This window comes from Euprymna scolopes, chromosome 16 (assembly GCF_053919585.1).
Source record: "Euprymna scolopes isolate OS-2025 chromosome 16, ASM5391958v1, whole genome shotgun sequence".
NCBI lineage: Eukaryota > Metazoa > Mollusca > Cephalopoda > Sepiida > Sepiolidae > Euprymna > Euprymna scolopes.
Window position 1 is genome coordinate 55,944,136 of NC_136497.1, and position 18,285 is coordinate 55,962,420.

Genomic DNA, 18,285 nt, shown 5'->3' on the forward strand with positions numbered 1-18,285 from the left:
TCCTATTCTATTGCTCTGTTTTGTATAGGGTGCACACCTTTTTCTTTTGTGAATGCATTGATTTAATAGTTGCGCTTATCTTAACATATACCTGCTTGGAGTATTATTTTTCTTTAATTTTTATTAAGAATACTTTTCTTTTTTATATATTGTTATCCTAAAGTAAAGTTTATTCTATGAATACAGTTGTTCATTATTTCATTTCTACAGTTTGATAAGTTTTGGTGTGTCCTTAAAGCTTAGGATTTCAAATTTCTCATTTAGACATAATCTACATGAGTTGTCTAAATTTTTACATGCACTGATCTGTTGCATTAGGTTCAATTCGACTATTAGTGAGTTCTCACTTTCTTGAGCTTCCAGTAATGAGTCACTAGTGCTGTTTTTATTCTGCATATTTTGTGATTGAATGTGCTTTTATTGAAATATTCGGTTTTATAATCTACGGAGGTCATATCTATGTAATATTTCTTGTTATTCAAAATTTCTTTGACAGATATTGTAGCTTGGTGAACGATGTTTTTGGTTAGACATTTATTTTGTAGTGGACAAAGTGTACGAATTCTTCAATTACAACTTTTCTCTTCATTATTAATTTTCTTATTTCTATTTGCGTGATTAGGTTTGGGTTATTGCTATTTCTAGTGATTATATCTTCGTTCTTATTAGTGTCTGTTTTCTTGTTGCTATATTTGTTATCTTTTTATGTATTTTGTTATTATTTTCTCTACTGCTGTCATTTAGTACTTTGTTATTATGTACTTTTATTATCACGTCTTAGCGTTCACAGCACCTACAAAACAGTTTTAAGTTATTTTTATCGAAAATTTTGTGCAAGGTATTAGCTATGGGGAAATGTTTTTGATGAGATTTAGAAATTTCTTGTCAAGTTTAGTTTTTAGCAACTGATTATAGGCCAAATGTATGCCAAATGAAATTCTTTTTCTTTCTATTTTTAATTTTATTCTAACTATCGATGTCCTGTTGCTTGCATTTAACTTTGATATTATAAGGTATCTACTATTTTTTAGAACTGCGTTGCAAATGTTGCTTGATTTAATAAATTCATTTTCGTCGGTGGAGTTGTTTCGAAGCCTACATTCAATAAGGTTGGAAATCTGTTTTATGATTGGTAGGGATGATTGGATTTAGGGTTTACATATATTGGATAGGTGTTATCCTTTAAATATGGTTCATATGTATATTTTTTTAAGTTTAGAGTGACATTTAAGAAATAAGTTATTTTTATGTTAGCCAGCACGTCTACTCTTTTTTTAATTTTTATGTGCATAATTTTCTCAAAGTTTTCTCCCTTGATATGAATGGATAGAAATCCACAATATCGAATTGTATGAAGATTCACTTGTTCTTGAATACAATATTATTAAATCAAGTGATTGTTTTGGTAATATTGGCCCACTGGCTAAATTTCAGATCTTTTTGATTCTAGAAAGGAATGTTTTACTAATTCTTCCCATTTTGGGTTTAGTCAAATAAATTAAGCAAGTGCTAGGGTTATTGTTAAAATTAATTTTATGGTCTTTAAATAAGATATATGCCTCTTTAGGTTTTTTATTTACTATTCCTTAGGTTTCATAGTCTATGTCATTGATTTTTAGTTAGTGATTTGTTTATTTTCGTTCATCCTCAGAAACTTGATATTGGTGAGATTATGGCTGTCTTAATTACTCGGTACCTCATATGATTTGGACATGTTACCTTTTGCATTAACTCCATAACAGGCCTGATATCCCATGGATTGTGGTAGACTGACTGAAGAAGACATAGTTTGAATGCATAAGGAGTGATTTAACTGCATGCAACATGACTGATATCAACTCTTTGGATCAGACTGCATGGACAGCAGATGTAAGATATCGCCTGGTGTTGCCCATCCCAAAGTTCTGGGACATGCTAAGCACCTTTAATGCCAAAATATTATTATTTCAAGTTTCCATACAGGTCTTATCAGATGACAACAACCGGTGGTGTTTACTGAAGCCTAAATGAAAACAAGTTTCCTCAGATTTCCAGTAACTTCGCCTCTTTCAATAACTATTTCCAATGAATTTGCATCATCGCAACAGTCACTTACCATTGACAATTTGGTCTTCACTAAAATCACTAGAATTTAAGTGGCAATAAGTCTCTCTAAGGTCCCAGTCCCATTTGTACCCATCCAGTGGAGGTCTGATTAGTGTTTTCTCTCTTCAGTTTTTCCATCCTCCTTGACCCTCTCAATTATTTGGTGTTATGCCAGTTGATTCCAACATTACACTTTAATTATTTTACAATTTTTGGTTTCACTTGTGGTGTTCATCTATCTTCTTTGTTTTACATCTGTTTAGCGTTTGTAGCCTCCCGTGAATCAGTTTCTGCATTTGAGGGGTTTTCTTTAAATTTTAACTTTTTTTTTTTTTTTTTTTTTTACACACAGTGACCACCACTTATCAAGGCCCGGAAGCCACTCAGGGATAAGGGTTATTGCAAGTACATTAAGTTAGTGAGGAGATTTGCTGAAGTGTTTACTTAAGGGGGTGGTTCATTAGGAATTTGTTAACATTGGACTTGAAGACATCCAAGTTGTAGTCCGGAGGGAAGCAGGCAGACGGAACAGAGTTCCACAGGCGTGCAGTTCTAAGAAAGAAGCTTTGTTCATGGAATCCGCGTTTTGATTTAGGCACAGATATAGAGTGGGGTAAATTTTTCACAGTGGATTCAGCTAGACGGGTGTTTTTCGTGAAAGATTGGCAAGGGGGGACCAGAGATTGGAGTTCAGACGAGCATCTGCCATGGAAATAACGATAAAACAAGGACAGGCTCGCAACGTCTCTTCTGTGGGAGAGAGGTTGCAGGGTAGAGAAAAGGGCATCCCCCACTAAGCCACAAAGTCTATTTTGTACTCTGTCAAGACAGGATAGGCTGCTTTTAGCAGCTCCTGCCCAGATATGGCAACAGTATTCCATCCTTGGACGTACTTGGCTTTTATATAGATAGAGAATTGCATCAGTAGTGAGATATCTTCTCGAGCGGTAGAAGGATCCCACCATCTTTCCAGCGACCTTGGCAACAGACTTGATGTACGTGTTCCATTTCAGATCAGGAGTAAAGGTCAAACCCAGAAGCTTGTCAAAACACGGAGCCTCACCCAGACGAGAGCCATCCATCACAATTGATGCCAGCTGGGGATCAGAGCGTTGATGATGTAAGGATAGGAGTTTAGTTTTGGATGCATTAAAGGTAACCAGCCACATCTTCCCCCACTGAACCACGCGCTCAAGATCAGAGGAGAGAGAATCAGAGAGAACTTTGTCATTTACAGCCTTTGATGTGTTGCCGTAGATGGTTGTGTCATCAGCATAGATGTCAACGAATGATTTAAGTATGTGTTTAGGGAGGTCATTGATGTAGATCAGGAAGAGAGTTGGGCCCAGGATTACCCCTGGGGGACTCCAGCATTTATATTACAGGCCTCCGATTTTTGTCCATCGACCACTACTCTTATGAGCCTATCGGAGAGAAATGATTTAATGATTGAGAAAATATTTCCCGTTATACCGTAGCTGGAAATCTTGTGAAGTAGACCCTTATGCCATACCTTGTCAAAGGCCTTATATAGGTCTGTATTGAGAGGGAGATGACTTATCACCTGAATTCTTAAATATAGGGCAAACTGAAGAGGTCTTCCAGGGAGTCGGAAAGCACTTTTCCTTAAGGCAGCGCTTAAATAGTTTCGTAAGTATGGGAGCAAGTTCTGGTTGAAGCTTTTTTAACACTATAATTGGGATGCCATCAGGGCCAGTTGCTTTACTGGAATCTAGGTTCTTTATTAGTTTGGTGACCTCCTGCACGAATATTTGTATGTTACCTAGCTTGTTCTGTGTTATAGGAGGAAATATGGGGAGTTGATGGCCTTCGTCGCATAGGGTAGAATTAGCTGCAAAGTTCTTTGCAAATAGTTTGGCCTTGTCTGACGCTGAGGAGATCACCTCTGGTCCATTGATAATGGTTGGTATAGAACGCACACTTCTGTTCAGGATTTTATTTGTTATTTGCCAAAACTGGTGGGATCCAAGCCGCTGATCAGCTACCTTGGATTTAACAGACTGGGCATATAGCTCTCTTGCATTTTTGATTACTCTTTTACAGTGGTTGCTGGCAGACCTGAAAGCAGCTTTAGCTTCAGTGCATCTATTACGTTGGTAGCTATGGAAAAAGTGATTTCTGTGCGTGATAGCAGCAGCACATTCTGGGGAGAACCATGGCTGGCTGTTAGGTTTTTGTTGAAATTTTTTAGATGGTATGAATTGGTCTATGCCTACAATTAACCATTCGGTCAGATCTGATACTATAGAGGACACATCCTTTTTAAACATGGAGTGCAGAGGTAAATCAGATATGAATGTACGGAAGCTATCCCAGTCAGCCATAGAGTATACTGGTTTTAGCATTACTGTTCATTGTATAATCTCAGTGTTGCCCTTAATTCCGATTTCTCCTACTTTCTCCCCCCCCCCCGATTTCTTTGGGACTGTTATTATTATTATTATTATTATTATTATTATTATTATTATTATTATTAACTCACTAGGAGTTTTCATACAGACCATTAAAGATTTCTCTTTGAGAACAACCTGTGATATTCCCTGAGGTCTGAGTGACAACAAGTCTCCCCAGATTTTCAGTCTTTTCCACCTCTTTCAATAATCTTTGCAAATTAATTTGCATTACTGCAATAGCTGTTTACCATTGATTATTCATTAGCAGTGACCATTTGTTTTCACTGGAACTTGAGTGGCAATAATCCTTGCGCTCATCTAGTGGAGGTTTGGTTAGTGTTTTATCTTCTCAGTCTTTCTATCCTCTTTAATCCTCCTCGACTATTTGGTGTGGTGCCAGTCGATTTTTCTTTTTTCTTCTTTCTTTTTGGAAGAGGGATAGGAGATTAACTTACAATCATACAGTTTCAGTTTTCTTGATTCCATGTGGTATTTCTTTGTGTTTTACTTCTGTAGCAGTTTCCATATGTCCGGTCAGCGTCTGTGGCTCATGTGTATCAGTCTCCACATTCAAGGGTTTTCTTTAATAGTTCAGCCGTTTTCATTATTGTTATCCATTGTATCTTTTTAGCCTTCCCTTTGATTGCAATCGCTCCTATACTTTTTTAAAAGTTTTTCAGGGTTGTTTCTAGTGCTCCTACTTTTGTTGATGCTATCTTGACTTTTGTCATCTTCTATATTCATTTGAGTTCTCTGGCCAGTTCTGTGTATTTGCTCCGCTTCTCAATCTCCTTGATATTCACTCTGTGGTCTACGATTTGGCAGGACTTTTCCTTCTTGTTAACTATTATGATATTCGGTCTTCTTGCCTGGATAGATTTATCTATTTGTATGTCCATGTTGCATAGAATTTTGTGATTTCTGTGTTCAAGTACTGTTGTTTGTGCTTGTACCATTTGTCTGGGTGCTCAAGCTGCAATTGTCTGAATAATTCTCAGGGTACTGCCTTCCCCATTTGATTGTGTCTATTCTTATATTTTTTTAAACTAGTTTGCCATATTCACTTATTATGTGGTTTATTGTTTCGTCTCTTTGTTTACAAAATCTGCATTTGCTGTTTTCTTGTGTTTTGTCGATTCTTGCTTTGATATTGTTAGTTTTAATCATGGTATCTTGTGTGGTTGTCATTAGAATTTCAGTTTCTTTGTTTAGGTTCCCTTTTCCTAGTCATGTCCAAGTATTTTCATTAGTATCATTTTTTATCATCCTTATAAATCGTCTGTGTAGTTGTGTCTCTTCCCATTTTTCTTTTTTCATCTTATCCCTTGCCTATCTGTTTTCTGTCATTCATTTTTTCAGTGTCTCTTGCTGTGGTAATTATCCTTTGGATGTTCTATATTTTTTCTAATTCTTTTTTTTTTTGTTTGTGTGTGTGTCATTCTGTACAAACCAGTCCTCTTCTTCCATCTTTCTTTTTCACATAGAATCGGTCAGCATTATCCTTTGGGTGTAATACATTGTGCATGCTCATAAATTTCCTAGTCTTCTGGTAGAGATGCTTTACTTCTTCTTTGGTCCACTCTCTGTCCGGAGTATCTTACTAGTGACACTGCCCATGTGTTTTTGTTTTTTGTTTTTTTTTTTACATGGAGGTCACCACTTTATGCCTTTTATTAGGTTTCTATGATACAGTTTAATTTTGAGGAGTTTCTTGCTCTTTTGAAGTATACCTTTCCAATTTTCTCTTTCATTTCAATAGTCAATGGGATAATATTGTAGTAATTGTTAGTAATGGAGATTTGATAAAGTGTCTTACTTAAGGGGGCGGTTTATCAGAAATTTGTTTATGTTGGACTTGAAGATATCCAAGTTGTAGTCAGGTGGGAAACAGGCAAACGGAAGAGAGTTTCACAGGTGGGCACTTCTAAGAAAGAAGCTTTGCTCATGGAATCTACGTTTTGATTTAGGCACAGAGAAAGAATGGGGAAAATTATTGACAGTGGCTTCAACTAGACGGGTGTTTTTCGCGAAAGATTGGCAAGGGGGCACCAGAGATTGGAGCTCAGACGAGCACTTGCCATGAAAATAACGATAAAACAAAGACAGGCTCGCAACATCTCTTCTTAGTTATGTTTTTGTCCATCAGCTGTCAGTTCAAATCTCCATGTTTTCATTGCATTCTCAATCAAATTGATAGTCTTGTCTAGTATTTGGTAGATTCCCAGGCGTCATCATCATCATCATCATCATCATCATCATTATTATTATTTTTTTTTTTACTTACTAACAGTAGTCACACAGGAAAAATCAAAGATTCTTCTTTGAGAACAACTTGTGGAGTCTGAGTGATAAGTCTCTCTAGATTTTCAGTACTCTCCACCTCTTTTGATAACCTTTGCAGATGAATTGGCGTTATCGTAACAGCCACTTACCATTGATTTTTTTTTTTTTGGCGGCAACCATTGGTCATCACTGGAATTTGGGTAGCAAAAAGACTCCCCAAGGTCCCAGTCCTCTTTGCACTCATCCAGGAAGGGTGGTATCTTACAATTATACACTTTCAGTTTTCATGATTCCATATGATGTTCCTTTGTGTTTTGCACCTGTAACCGTTTCTGTGTCCAGTTTGTGTGCAGTTTATGTGTGGTGTTCTTCTCCACATTCAAGGGTTTTCCTTAATATTTCTGCAGTTTTCATTATTGAGATTCGTTGTATCTTTTCGGTCATTCCTCTTATTCCAATCTCTCTTATTCTGTTTTAAAAGTTTTTCAGTATTGTTTCTAGCGCTCCTACTATTAGTGGTGTTATCTTTACTTTCTTCATTTTTCAGATCCCTTGTTGGGTTTGGTGCTGAAGGAAAACCCCTGGCTACCCAAAGCTCTGCTGAATATGATGCAGGTTGGTCTTAAACATATTTGTGATGAAGGAATTGAAATGCTCAGAGAATTCATGTGTTGTTTCAGGAACTGAAAGGCCTATAACCATTGTCGTCCTCCTCCTCCTCCTCCTCCTCCTCCTCATCATCATCATCATCATCATCATCATCATCAAAATAATAATGTTCTACATGTTGGCATGCGTTGGATAGCTTTAAACAATTGATTTCCCAAAAAGAAATTATTTCTCGCCAGGATTTTATTTATTCCTCTTTCTCTCAAGTTCATTTTTATCATTTCCTGCCGCGTTTTCCTTGGCTTTCCCCTACAAACTGGGCCTGCTACATATATTAACCCCAAAACTCTCATCCATTCTTTGCTGGATGCCATTTCAAAATTAAATTATTTTTAACTGATAAGCATATTAATTTATCGATTAGTTTGTTTATATGTGAAGCAAAAGCTCTGTTGAATATCACACAGGTTATTGCAAATGGTTTCAAAGGTTGTCACAACCGAGGATGGTAGCGGGGATAATCTCCCTCTTCCTAAAAAATGCCCTCATGGTGTGCGTCTCAAATAGCCTCTGACAACCAAGTCCAGCTCCTAGCCTTCTTGTGTGATTTAGCATCTACCCCGGCAAAACTGTTTGAAGGGGCAAAAGCGGTACACTGCCGCCTTAAAACCAGTCACTTTGAACAGATGGGGCTTGTCAACTTTAGATAGTAGCTCATCTAGGAAAAGGTAACTCTGATTCAAAACCTTCGATGTCTTATGGGGTTACCCCATCAAGCTAAAGGCTAAAGGAGTTAACCCCAACAGAAAATCCAGAGATGGAGTCCCTAAAGCGGCCTAACTTTATATTGTCATCATTAGCAACTCCTGCAGTGCAGTTAGAGCCAAGCTGTATCTGTCTTGGCCTTGGATAGATATCCTCCCATATAACCTCCACTGATACGCCATTATCTCCCGAGACAAACGGTTGCTAACAACAAAGTTACAAATGCATTTGTGCTGAAGGAATTGAAATACTCAGAGAACCCATGTGCTACTTTCTTGTTTTAGGAGCTTGACATTTCACAACCACTCTCATTACATATTGGATACAAAGAGTTGGTGTGTGTGGGGGGGGGCACCCAAAACTCTGATGTCAGTCACGTTCCCTTTTTAAGAGAAATTCTTAACTATGTTGATTTGATTGACATGAGATAAACACAAAAAGTCCCAGTCGAAATGTCCAAACAGTTTATTGAACAAACCCAGCAGTTCCAATTTTAATTTGTTCAATATTAGAAATTTTTCAGAAATTTGCCAATAAACTTAAAATTATTAGGTCTGTAAATGAATACTATGGAATTCATCTGGCTACAACACTTCAGCTCTACCTGTGGTCAAATACATAATGCTAGAACGGACCACGTGTGACAGTTTGAACAGCTTCTCATAAGTCGATCTTACCTCTTCAGCTACTGGAATGAAAAGAGAATTAAAGCAAAATTACAACCAGGAATATAGTTTCGCTGGTTATCTCCCTTTATACAAAGTTTCAAATAAAATGTAAAATATGGGTTATAGTCAGCTAAGGTACTTCCTAATTTTCTATGGAGCACTACCAGAAGCAGGGACAAGGCAAATCAGTTCCTTCACTTTTATTATGTACTAATAAAGTCTCGACCTTAACCTTTGACCTTGACCTTGAGAAATAATGTGCACTATCTTTAGGTTGGAGACTATTATCATACCAGGTTTGGTCATGACCGATCCAATGGTGTAAGCTGTAGTAGAGTATATATATATATATATATATATATATATATATATATACATGGGCCTTTGACCTTAACCTTGAAAAATTGTGTGCACCATCCCTATGCGGGGACCATCATCATGCCAGGTTTGGTCATGATCTGTCCAGTGGTGTGAGCTGTAAGAGAGTTGTACTCACAGACACACACATAAATGCTACTACTTTATATATAGAGATTGGATACTTTTTATATGATGTTTGAAATTTTACTATTTTGATTTCAATAATTTCATTTGTTATTTTGATTCAAATAATTTTATTTGTTATTTTGATTTCAATAATTTTATTTTTATACTTTCATAATGCTTTCATAAATTCAAATAAAAATCTTTTATTTTTAAAATTAAAAACTTTATAATTTCATAAACATACATTTCTTATAAAATAGAAACTTTTATTTTTTTAATTTTGTTATTAAATGCAAATAAAGACAAATTGTGTTACTTTTATTTGTATAATTTTGTTAATTTTTATTGTATACTTTTCAATGATGTCCTTTTCTAATATTTTATTTCAATAAATCGCTTCACGATAGAAATACTGAAGAACAATAAAAGCAAAGAAACTGATTTGCCTTGTCACCGCTTTTGGTAGTGCACCACAGAAAATGAGGAAGTACGTTAGCTGACTGTAACTAAAATACGAAATTAGGGATTAACTTGAAAAAAATAAAACTTCAATAAAAGTAAACGGATAAAAAATACGAAAGTATATAAAACCATATACAAAATGTAGGGATTTACATAATTGTTAGAAATACATTGCAACAATAGACTGCTCTCTGAACATATGTTGCAGAGGACCAGTTATTGGTGAGTTTTAGCTGGACATTTAGACAACACTCGTGTTACACTTGGGTATGACCACTACTCCAGTTATAGGGGTTATCGGTCTTACAACTAAGAAAATAGGCTCAGACAAATATATGGTGTTGTGAAGGAACATAACTGGCTATACACCGGTTACAAACTGTATATATATATTGGACTGTTTGGCAGACAGCGGCAGACAGCGGCAGACAGCGGCAGACAAGCAGTCGCAGTAAGACGGATAGTCTTACGTGTTGATTATCAGACTTTCTTCCCCATACTTGTTACTATGTACTTCTATTTACCTTAGGCGAGCAGCCTTACGTTTCTGTATTATAAATAAACCCCATTACACATACCACTCGGTGTAACTCACGTTTGTCTTTATTTCCTAAGTATTTAGGAATATAACAATGGCGACGAAAGGATGTTCTTTCTCTTAACAGAGATAAATTACCGTACCAAGGACTGTGTACAATGCAAGGATTTTTTGTTTTACGAAAAAAACAAACTACACAAGGATTTTTGACCACGTGCGTCAATGAATTTAAAAATTTTTCCTACCTAAAGTAGCGAAAAGTACGGATTTTTCTTCGTAAAGAACTCACAAGAAATTATAGAAACATGTTCAAGGTAAAGTGGAATTTATATTTATTTTGACAAGTAAAAAAAAAAAAAAAAAAAAATGGTCGCAAGTTGAATTCGAAACTACACTAAAGGATTACGAGTTTCGAAAGAAAAAATATAAATACAACGACTATTGTACCATTTTATGCCACGTGGGAACGGCAGCCATATATTTTTTTTTTTTTGGAAAATTAATTGTTTGTTATTGCCTTTATATAAATAATTGGAACTATTTGTCGTGGGAAGTAAGAAATATTTTGTGTATGAACTTACGTTGTTGAAAAAAAAAAAAAAAAAAAAAAAAGAATTATTTTACAAAGCCTGTTGAATTACTATGGATGAACTTTGTTGAAACGTGTTGTGTCTGCATATTGCTACTAATTTACGATATACGTAAATTTACGATTTTTCTTTGGAATTATTGTGTAGAATTCGAAAAGACATTTTTGTACTAGAAGCTAACATGGAACAATTAGCAGAGTTAACTAAGGCTCTAGCCCTTAGCATCCAGGAACAGACAAAAATGACTCAACAATTTCTAGCGCAACAACAACAACAACAACAAATTCAACAACAACAGCTACAGCAACAGCTGCAACAACAACAAGAAAGAACACAAAAAACTTTAGAGGCACAACAAGAACAAACAAACATACTACAACGACAAATGTCGACACAGCAAAAGAATTTAGAAAAGCTAATTCTAACGTCGACCGGGAAGAAGACTAATTTTTCTGCCGAGGGTATTTCAAATTCACTAACGGAATTTCGTTACTCCCTGGATACTGGTGTTACTTTCCCTGCATACTACAGAAGATACGAAACAATTTTTACGAAAAGATGTTTAGACTGGACCGATGAGGAAAAAGTTACCCTGCTACTACAAAAACTGGGTACTGATGAAAACACCAAGTATGCAAATCTAATTCTACCAAAAAAACCGGAGGAGGTTTCGTTCGAGGAAACAATTAGTACCTTGTCGAAAATATTTGATAAAAGGGATAGCCTATTTCACTCTAGATACAAATGTTTGAACATTCAGAAGGCAGAAGCTGAAGACTATCTAGAATATGCTTGCACTGTGAACTGTTTATGCGAATCATTTAAATTGAATGAAATTTCCGCAGACCAATTTAAATGTTTAATCTTTGTACAAGGTCTCACAGCACCAAGGGACAAAGATATACGTTCACGGATCCTAACAATTATGGAGGCGGATCCTAACATAACATTGCAAAAAGTCACTGAAGAGTGTCAACGTCTGATTAACATAAAGAAAGACAACACTCGCATTGAAGAGAAAAATATTTTTAAGGTGCAGCAAGTAAAAAGGCAAGGGACCACAAGAAAGTCCAGGTTCCAAGAACACAGGATCCTTAAAGGATACAAAGACCCAAAGCTAAAGTGTAAATGTTGTGGTAGTTTAAGACACAACAATAAGACCTGCTGGTTTAGGAACAAAATATGTTATGAATGTGGTCTCAGAGGTCACAAGGGAACATACTGTGCCCAGAAGAAAAGACAAGGGACCGATAATGTAAATACGCTTCGCATGAATAAAGAAAAAAGCTGCGAAAGACGGAAATATGTTGATGTTCGGATAAATGGACATCTGGTTACATTGCTTCTGGATAGCGGTGCAGATATTAGTATTATAAATGAAGATATATGGAAAAGGATAGGTCGACCTGAATTAACGAAAACCAGAAAGACGGCGAGAAGTGTGTGCGGCAAAAGATTAGAGTTCAAGGGAGAATTAAAATGCAAAGTGACATTCGCTAACCAGACTCATAAATCCAAAGTGTACGTCGTACCAGGAAAGAATACATGCCTGTTTGGGGTAGATTGGATTGTCCTGTTTAATTTATGGGAGAAACCCATAAATTCGTTTTGTAACGTTTTAACTGCAGAAAAAGCAAACCAAAGGGAAGACTTCCTGAAGGATTTGAAAACTGAATTTCCCAATGTTTTTGCCGAAGGACTAGGACTCTGTATTAAGACAGAGGCAAAATTTGAATTAAAGAAAAATGCCACTCCAGTATTCAAACCTAAAAGGAATGTGCCTTTTTCAGCGATGGACGCAATCGAAAAAGAGTTGGATAGACTTCAACAACTGGAAGTCATTGAAAAAGTTAACCACACAGATTGGGCAAGTCCAACCGTGTATGTAAAGAAAAAAAATAGCAGAATAAGGGTCTGTGGAGATTTTTCAACGGGTTTAAATGACTGTCTATTGGACCATAATTATCCCCTTCCGTCCGCAGAAGATCTGTTCTCTAAGCTTAACGGAGGAAAAATTTTTTCTAAGATAGACCTCTCAGATGCTTACTTGCAAATTAAGATCAGCGATGAATGCTCCAAATACTTAGGCATAAATACTCATAAGGGCATTTTTAAGCTAAAGAGGCTTCCTTTTGGATTAAAGGTTGCTCCTGCTATTTTCCAGCAAATTATGGACACGATTCTGGCAGGGTTGGAATTTTCAATGGCCTACCTTGACGATATCCTAATTAAAAGTGAAAATTTGCAAGATCATAAGAAGCATGTAAAAGAAGTATTCAAAAGAATACAGGAATTTGGTTTTAAATTGAGCCCAGAAAAATGCGATTTTTTTATGAAAAAAATTAAATATCTAGGTCAAATAATCGACAAAGAGGGTCGAAGACCGGATCCACAAAGGACTGAAGCAATTGAAAAGATGCCTGCTCCAGATTCAGTGACAAAATTAAAATCGTTTTTGGGATTAGTTCAATACTATGCAATTTACATCCCTAACATACATAATTTAAGAGCTCCTCTTAACGAGTTACTGAAAAAGGGTGTTAAATGGAACTGGAATAAGGAATGTGAATCTGCTTTCCAAAATATCAAAAGATGTCTACTGTCAGACTTAGCATTGGCACATTTCAATCCAGAAAAGGAACTAATACTAGCAACGGACGCCAGTGATTACGGTGTTGGCGCTGTATTACTTCACAAGTATGAGGATGGTAGGACAAAAGCTATCGCCCATGCTTCAAGAACGTTGGTTGCAGCGGAGAAAAATTACAGCCAAATTGAAAAAGAGGCGCTGTCGATAATATTTGGAATTACAAAGTACAATCGATTTCTCCATGGACGATCTTTTATTTTGCAAACCGACCATAAACCCCTACTTACCATATTTGGATCAAAGAAAGGCATTCCCACACATACTGCGAATCGATTACAGCGATGGGCTGTAACCCTCTTAAACTATCAGTTTAAGATGGAACATGTATCCTCAAAAAAGTTAGGACACGCAGATGCATTATCACGGTTGATCCCTAAAAGAAGCGAAAGTTTCGAAGAAACGGTAATTGCTGCGCTTAAAGACGAAAGTGAATGTACAAGTTCAATGTGTAATATGATACGTGAACTTCCGGTAACTTTCGAAAAAATAAAAAAAGAGGCAGTAAATGACATTTTCATTAAGAAAATGAAAAATCAATTGGGATGGATAAAAAAAAATAAAAAGGTAGATCAAACAACGCCTTTTTCCATCTGTGAAGATGTGCTCATGTATGGTGAGAGGATCGTAATTCCACTAACGTTACAGAGGAAAATTCTGAAGGAATTTCATACAGGTCATCCGGGCATTTCGAGAATGAAATCCCTTATGAGAGGATATGTGTACTGGCCTGGTATGGACAAGGAAGTTGAAAAATGTGTCAAGACATGCAGAGGATGTCAATTAGCAGCTCGAGATCCTCCAGTAAAAACGACGCCATGGCCAAAGACGGACCTACCCTGGTCACGTCTGCATATTGATTATGCGGGACCTATAAATGGTTATTTTTACTTGATTATTGTAGATTCTTTTTCAAAATGGCCAGAAATATTTAAGTTTAGACATCCAACAGCAAAAAACACTGTGAGTGCGCTTAATGAAATTTTTAGCCGTTTTGGAGTGCCAAAAACCTTAGTGAGCGATAATGGAACAGCATTTACTGCTCATGAATTCAAAGAATTCTGTGACTCACTAAATATTCTACATATGACAACACCTGTGTACCATCCACGATCGAATGGGTTGGCCGAAAAATTTGTAGATACGTTTAAAAGGGCACTTAAGAAAAATCTTACTACGGACACAGACGAACAATGTATTCAAACATTTTTAGCAATTTACAGGGTGACACCAAATCCTAATAATAATGTCAATTCTTCCCCGGCTGAGCTAATGTTTGCAAGAAAGATAAGATCTGTCTTCGATAGGCTGCTACCAGAGAAAAAGAAAGTTTTCAAAAAAGAAAACCTTAATACCAAGTGCTTCTCCCCAGGTGAAAATGTATATTTCAAAAATTTTCAAAATGGACGAAATCAGTGGGTTGAAGGTATTATCAAAAAAAGGATTGGGAGCATGGTCTATACCATCCAAGGATTAAGTTTTGTCTGCAAAAGACACAGAAATCAAATACGTCCCAGACTGTCTCCAAATGTGGAAGAGACACCAATGGAAACATTGTGCGATATTTTTGATATACCAAAACCAGCGTGTGTACCGCAAACAATGAATATTTCGCCTGAACCGACCATACGGGCTGGACAGAAACCTTTACCCCGGGTAACGCTGACCAGAAGGAAAAGCGCAAGAAAGAGAAAAGTTACCAGGAGATTAAGCCCTGACCCTAAAAGGAAGAGGTATTTAAGCTAAAATCAGGAAGATTTCAGCTTCAGGGGGAGGTGTTGTGAAGGAACATAACTGGCTATACACCGGTTACAAACTGTATATATATATTGGACTGTTTGGCAGACAGCGGCAGACAAGCAGTCGCAGTAAGACGGATAGTCTTACGTGTTGATTATCAGACTTTCTTCCCCATACTTGTTACTATGTACTTCTATTTACCTTAGGCGAGCAGCCTTACGTTTCTGTATTATAAATAAACCCCATTACACATACCACTCGGTGTAACTCACGTTTGTCTTTATTTCCTAAGTATTTAGGAATATAACATATGGTAATGACAAAAAAGAGAAGACAAATGCAGATGAATAAATTGTAAACATGTATTTATTGCACCATAAATACAAGACGGAATAATTTAGAACTGGAGGATGTTGATTGATCATGTCTCTGGAAGCAGGAAGATTTAAAGGGCAAGAAATGCTGTACTTGGATAGTAATATAGACTAGATTGGCAAGAAGGGGAAAATTACATCTTGGAGAGTATGGGATCATGTTACATATAGATTGTCATGGACATCCCTGAGGTGCAATGAGATGCTTCAGGTAGGTCTGGTCTGTATAGATCTGGCCAAAAGCTAGATCAGCAGGAACAAGAGCTGCTGGAGCAAGGAATGGGAGCTGGAGTAGGAAGGAGCTGGAGCAGGAACCGCAGGAATGAATTGGAGCAGGAGATGCTGGAAGGCGTTGGAGCAAGCGATGTTGGGAAAAGCTGAAGTAGAAGTTGCTGGAAGGAGCTGGTGCATATATATATATTCTGAAACTACTCAAAATACTTAGATGCATTATGGTAGCATCTTTGTTTGCATTTTGGCATCCATAAACAAGAAATATGCCATTTTACATTATTTTGTTTATAACTGAAAAATTATTGTTATAGTCAAAATTGTCTGTTCATTTTACTTCCGGTTACTGCTGTCCATTTTGGCTAGATAATTAGGAATGGTCAAGTAGATAAGAAAGCCATTATTAACATGTGAAAAGAGGCGCTTTGATGTTATTTGAGAAGAAGATAATTATTTATCAGAAGGGGCCATATCTTGCTTATTACCGTCGTCCTGTCGGCAGAACAGAAACAGAATGTCAAAAGGAGAAGTCAATCTTGACTACAACCAAAATTATAGAAATTCAAAATAAGAATATAAATAATAGTAAAAAGGTCTAAGGAGAAATTGGTACAGAAATGTAGAGGAATCTTAATTATTTACCGGGGGGGGGGGATGATGGGTGTGTCTCAATGGAGTTAAAGACTATTTAATACATTTACCGAAAATAGGTTCAATTAATATCACTTTAATTACAGCCCCCCCCTCCAGTCAATACCGGATATATATACCCCCCCCCCCAAAAAAAAAAGAAATGTTTTGTGCTGACCCCCCTCCCTCCCCGCGGTTTATGAACTTATAATAAAAACGGATATATAATCTTTCAACAGTTCGACTAGTGTTTCATTTTCTATGATTAAGTTTCTAATGCAATTATGGGGAGAAAAATGCAAGTTTTACATTGAAAATTATCAATCAATATTTGAATGCTGTTGAAGTGATCGATTCTTAGAAAATTAATAAAATAAGAATCAATACAATGTGAAACTATTTTTCTATTTCATTAAAACGGTTAAAAAATAGTAAATAAATATGATTTATTTTATTAGAATTAAGAAATATAGAAACTAATTGGGAACATTTAGTTAGAACATTATGTATTTATTTTTATTAATATATAAATAAAAATAAGTATACATATTTTAACCCATCACAAAAATGTTAATGTTTTTTTTGGACAAAACTATTTCAAGTGGTAAAAAGAAGCAAGAAAGGAAATAGCAAGTCAGATGACCCCCTCTGACTTACCCAGTCACTTAAAATGAATTTGAAAGTAATTCTTCACTCTTCAAATTTTTGGCCCCATCAGATCCTCAACCGGAACATTCCTTGCAGCAGACAATGCCACCATCCTCAGCAATCCACAATCAATTCTGGATCGTTGGCAGGAGCATTTTGCCACTCTACTCAATAAAGAATCTGCTGCAGATGAGGACTTTCTCAAAATGGTCCCACAGTACACAGCGCAATTATGGATGAATGCACCACCATCATTTACAGAATTTCTAATTGCGATGGAGCAAATGAAAGTAAATAAAGCCCGGGGGCCTGATAATATCCCCTTCGAACTTATCCACCATGGTGGACAACATCTGAAAACAAGACTATTCACTCTCATTCTTAAAATGTGGGAAGAACGACAAGTACCAAAGGATCTGAAAGACACAGTAATAGTAACCATCTTCAAAAAGGGTGACCGAAAATCATGTGGCAATTACCGTGGGATTGCCCTTTTGTCCATAATGGGAAAAATCTTTGCCCGCATACTATTGAATCACTTGCTGCAAGTCACGGAATCCGTCCTCTCGGAATCTCAGTGCGGCTTTCGTGCCTCTCGAGGAACAATAGATATGATTTTCTGTGTGAGACAGCTGCAGGAGAAAAGCAGGGAACAACAGAAACTCCTCTTTCTTGTATTTTATGACCTACAAAAAGCATTCGGTAGCGTTCCAAGAGATGCAATGTGGAAAGTTCTCAAGCAATTTGGTTGGCCAATCCACTTTGTAGAACGCATCCAGGCACTGCATGACGGCATGTGGACTAAAACAAGGTTGTGTCCTTGCACCTACCCTTTTTTCCTTATATCTTGCTGCAATATTGCACGAACTTCCCCCAAATAACCCGGCGGTGGACATTAGGTACCGTTATGATGGGGGACTTTTCAAGCCTGTTAGACTAAAATCTCAAAGCCTTGTGAAATTCCAATACATCACAGAGCTTCAATATGCAGATGACAACATAGTCCTTAGCCATTCCAAGGAACACATCCAGAGATCCGTAAACAACTTCACGGCAGCCTAGCATCACTTCGGACTCTCTATTAATATTGGTAAGACAAAAGTGTTAGTACAACT

The 18,285-nt window shown here is 36.7% G+C and overlaps 1 long non-coding RNA gene across 1 annotated transcript in view; it reads left to right on the forward strand.

Moving 5' to 3' along the window:
* The window catches only part of LOC145295974 (uncharacterized), a 114,138-nt gene that overhangs the window by 19,637 nt on the left and 76,216 nt on the right, over nucleotides 1-18,285 (forward strand). The window contains exon 2 of the long non-coding RNA XR_013869930.1: nucleotides 7,330-7,397. This is a non-coding gene — a long non-coding RNA (uncharacterized LOC145295974). The remainder of the gene's footprint in view (nucleotides 1-7,329; nucleotides 7,398-18,285) is intronic.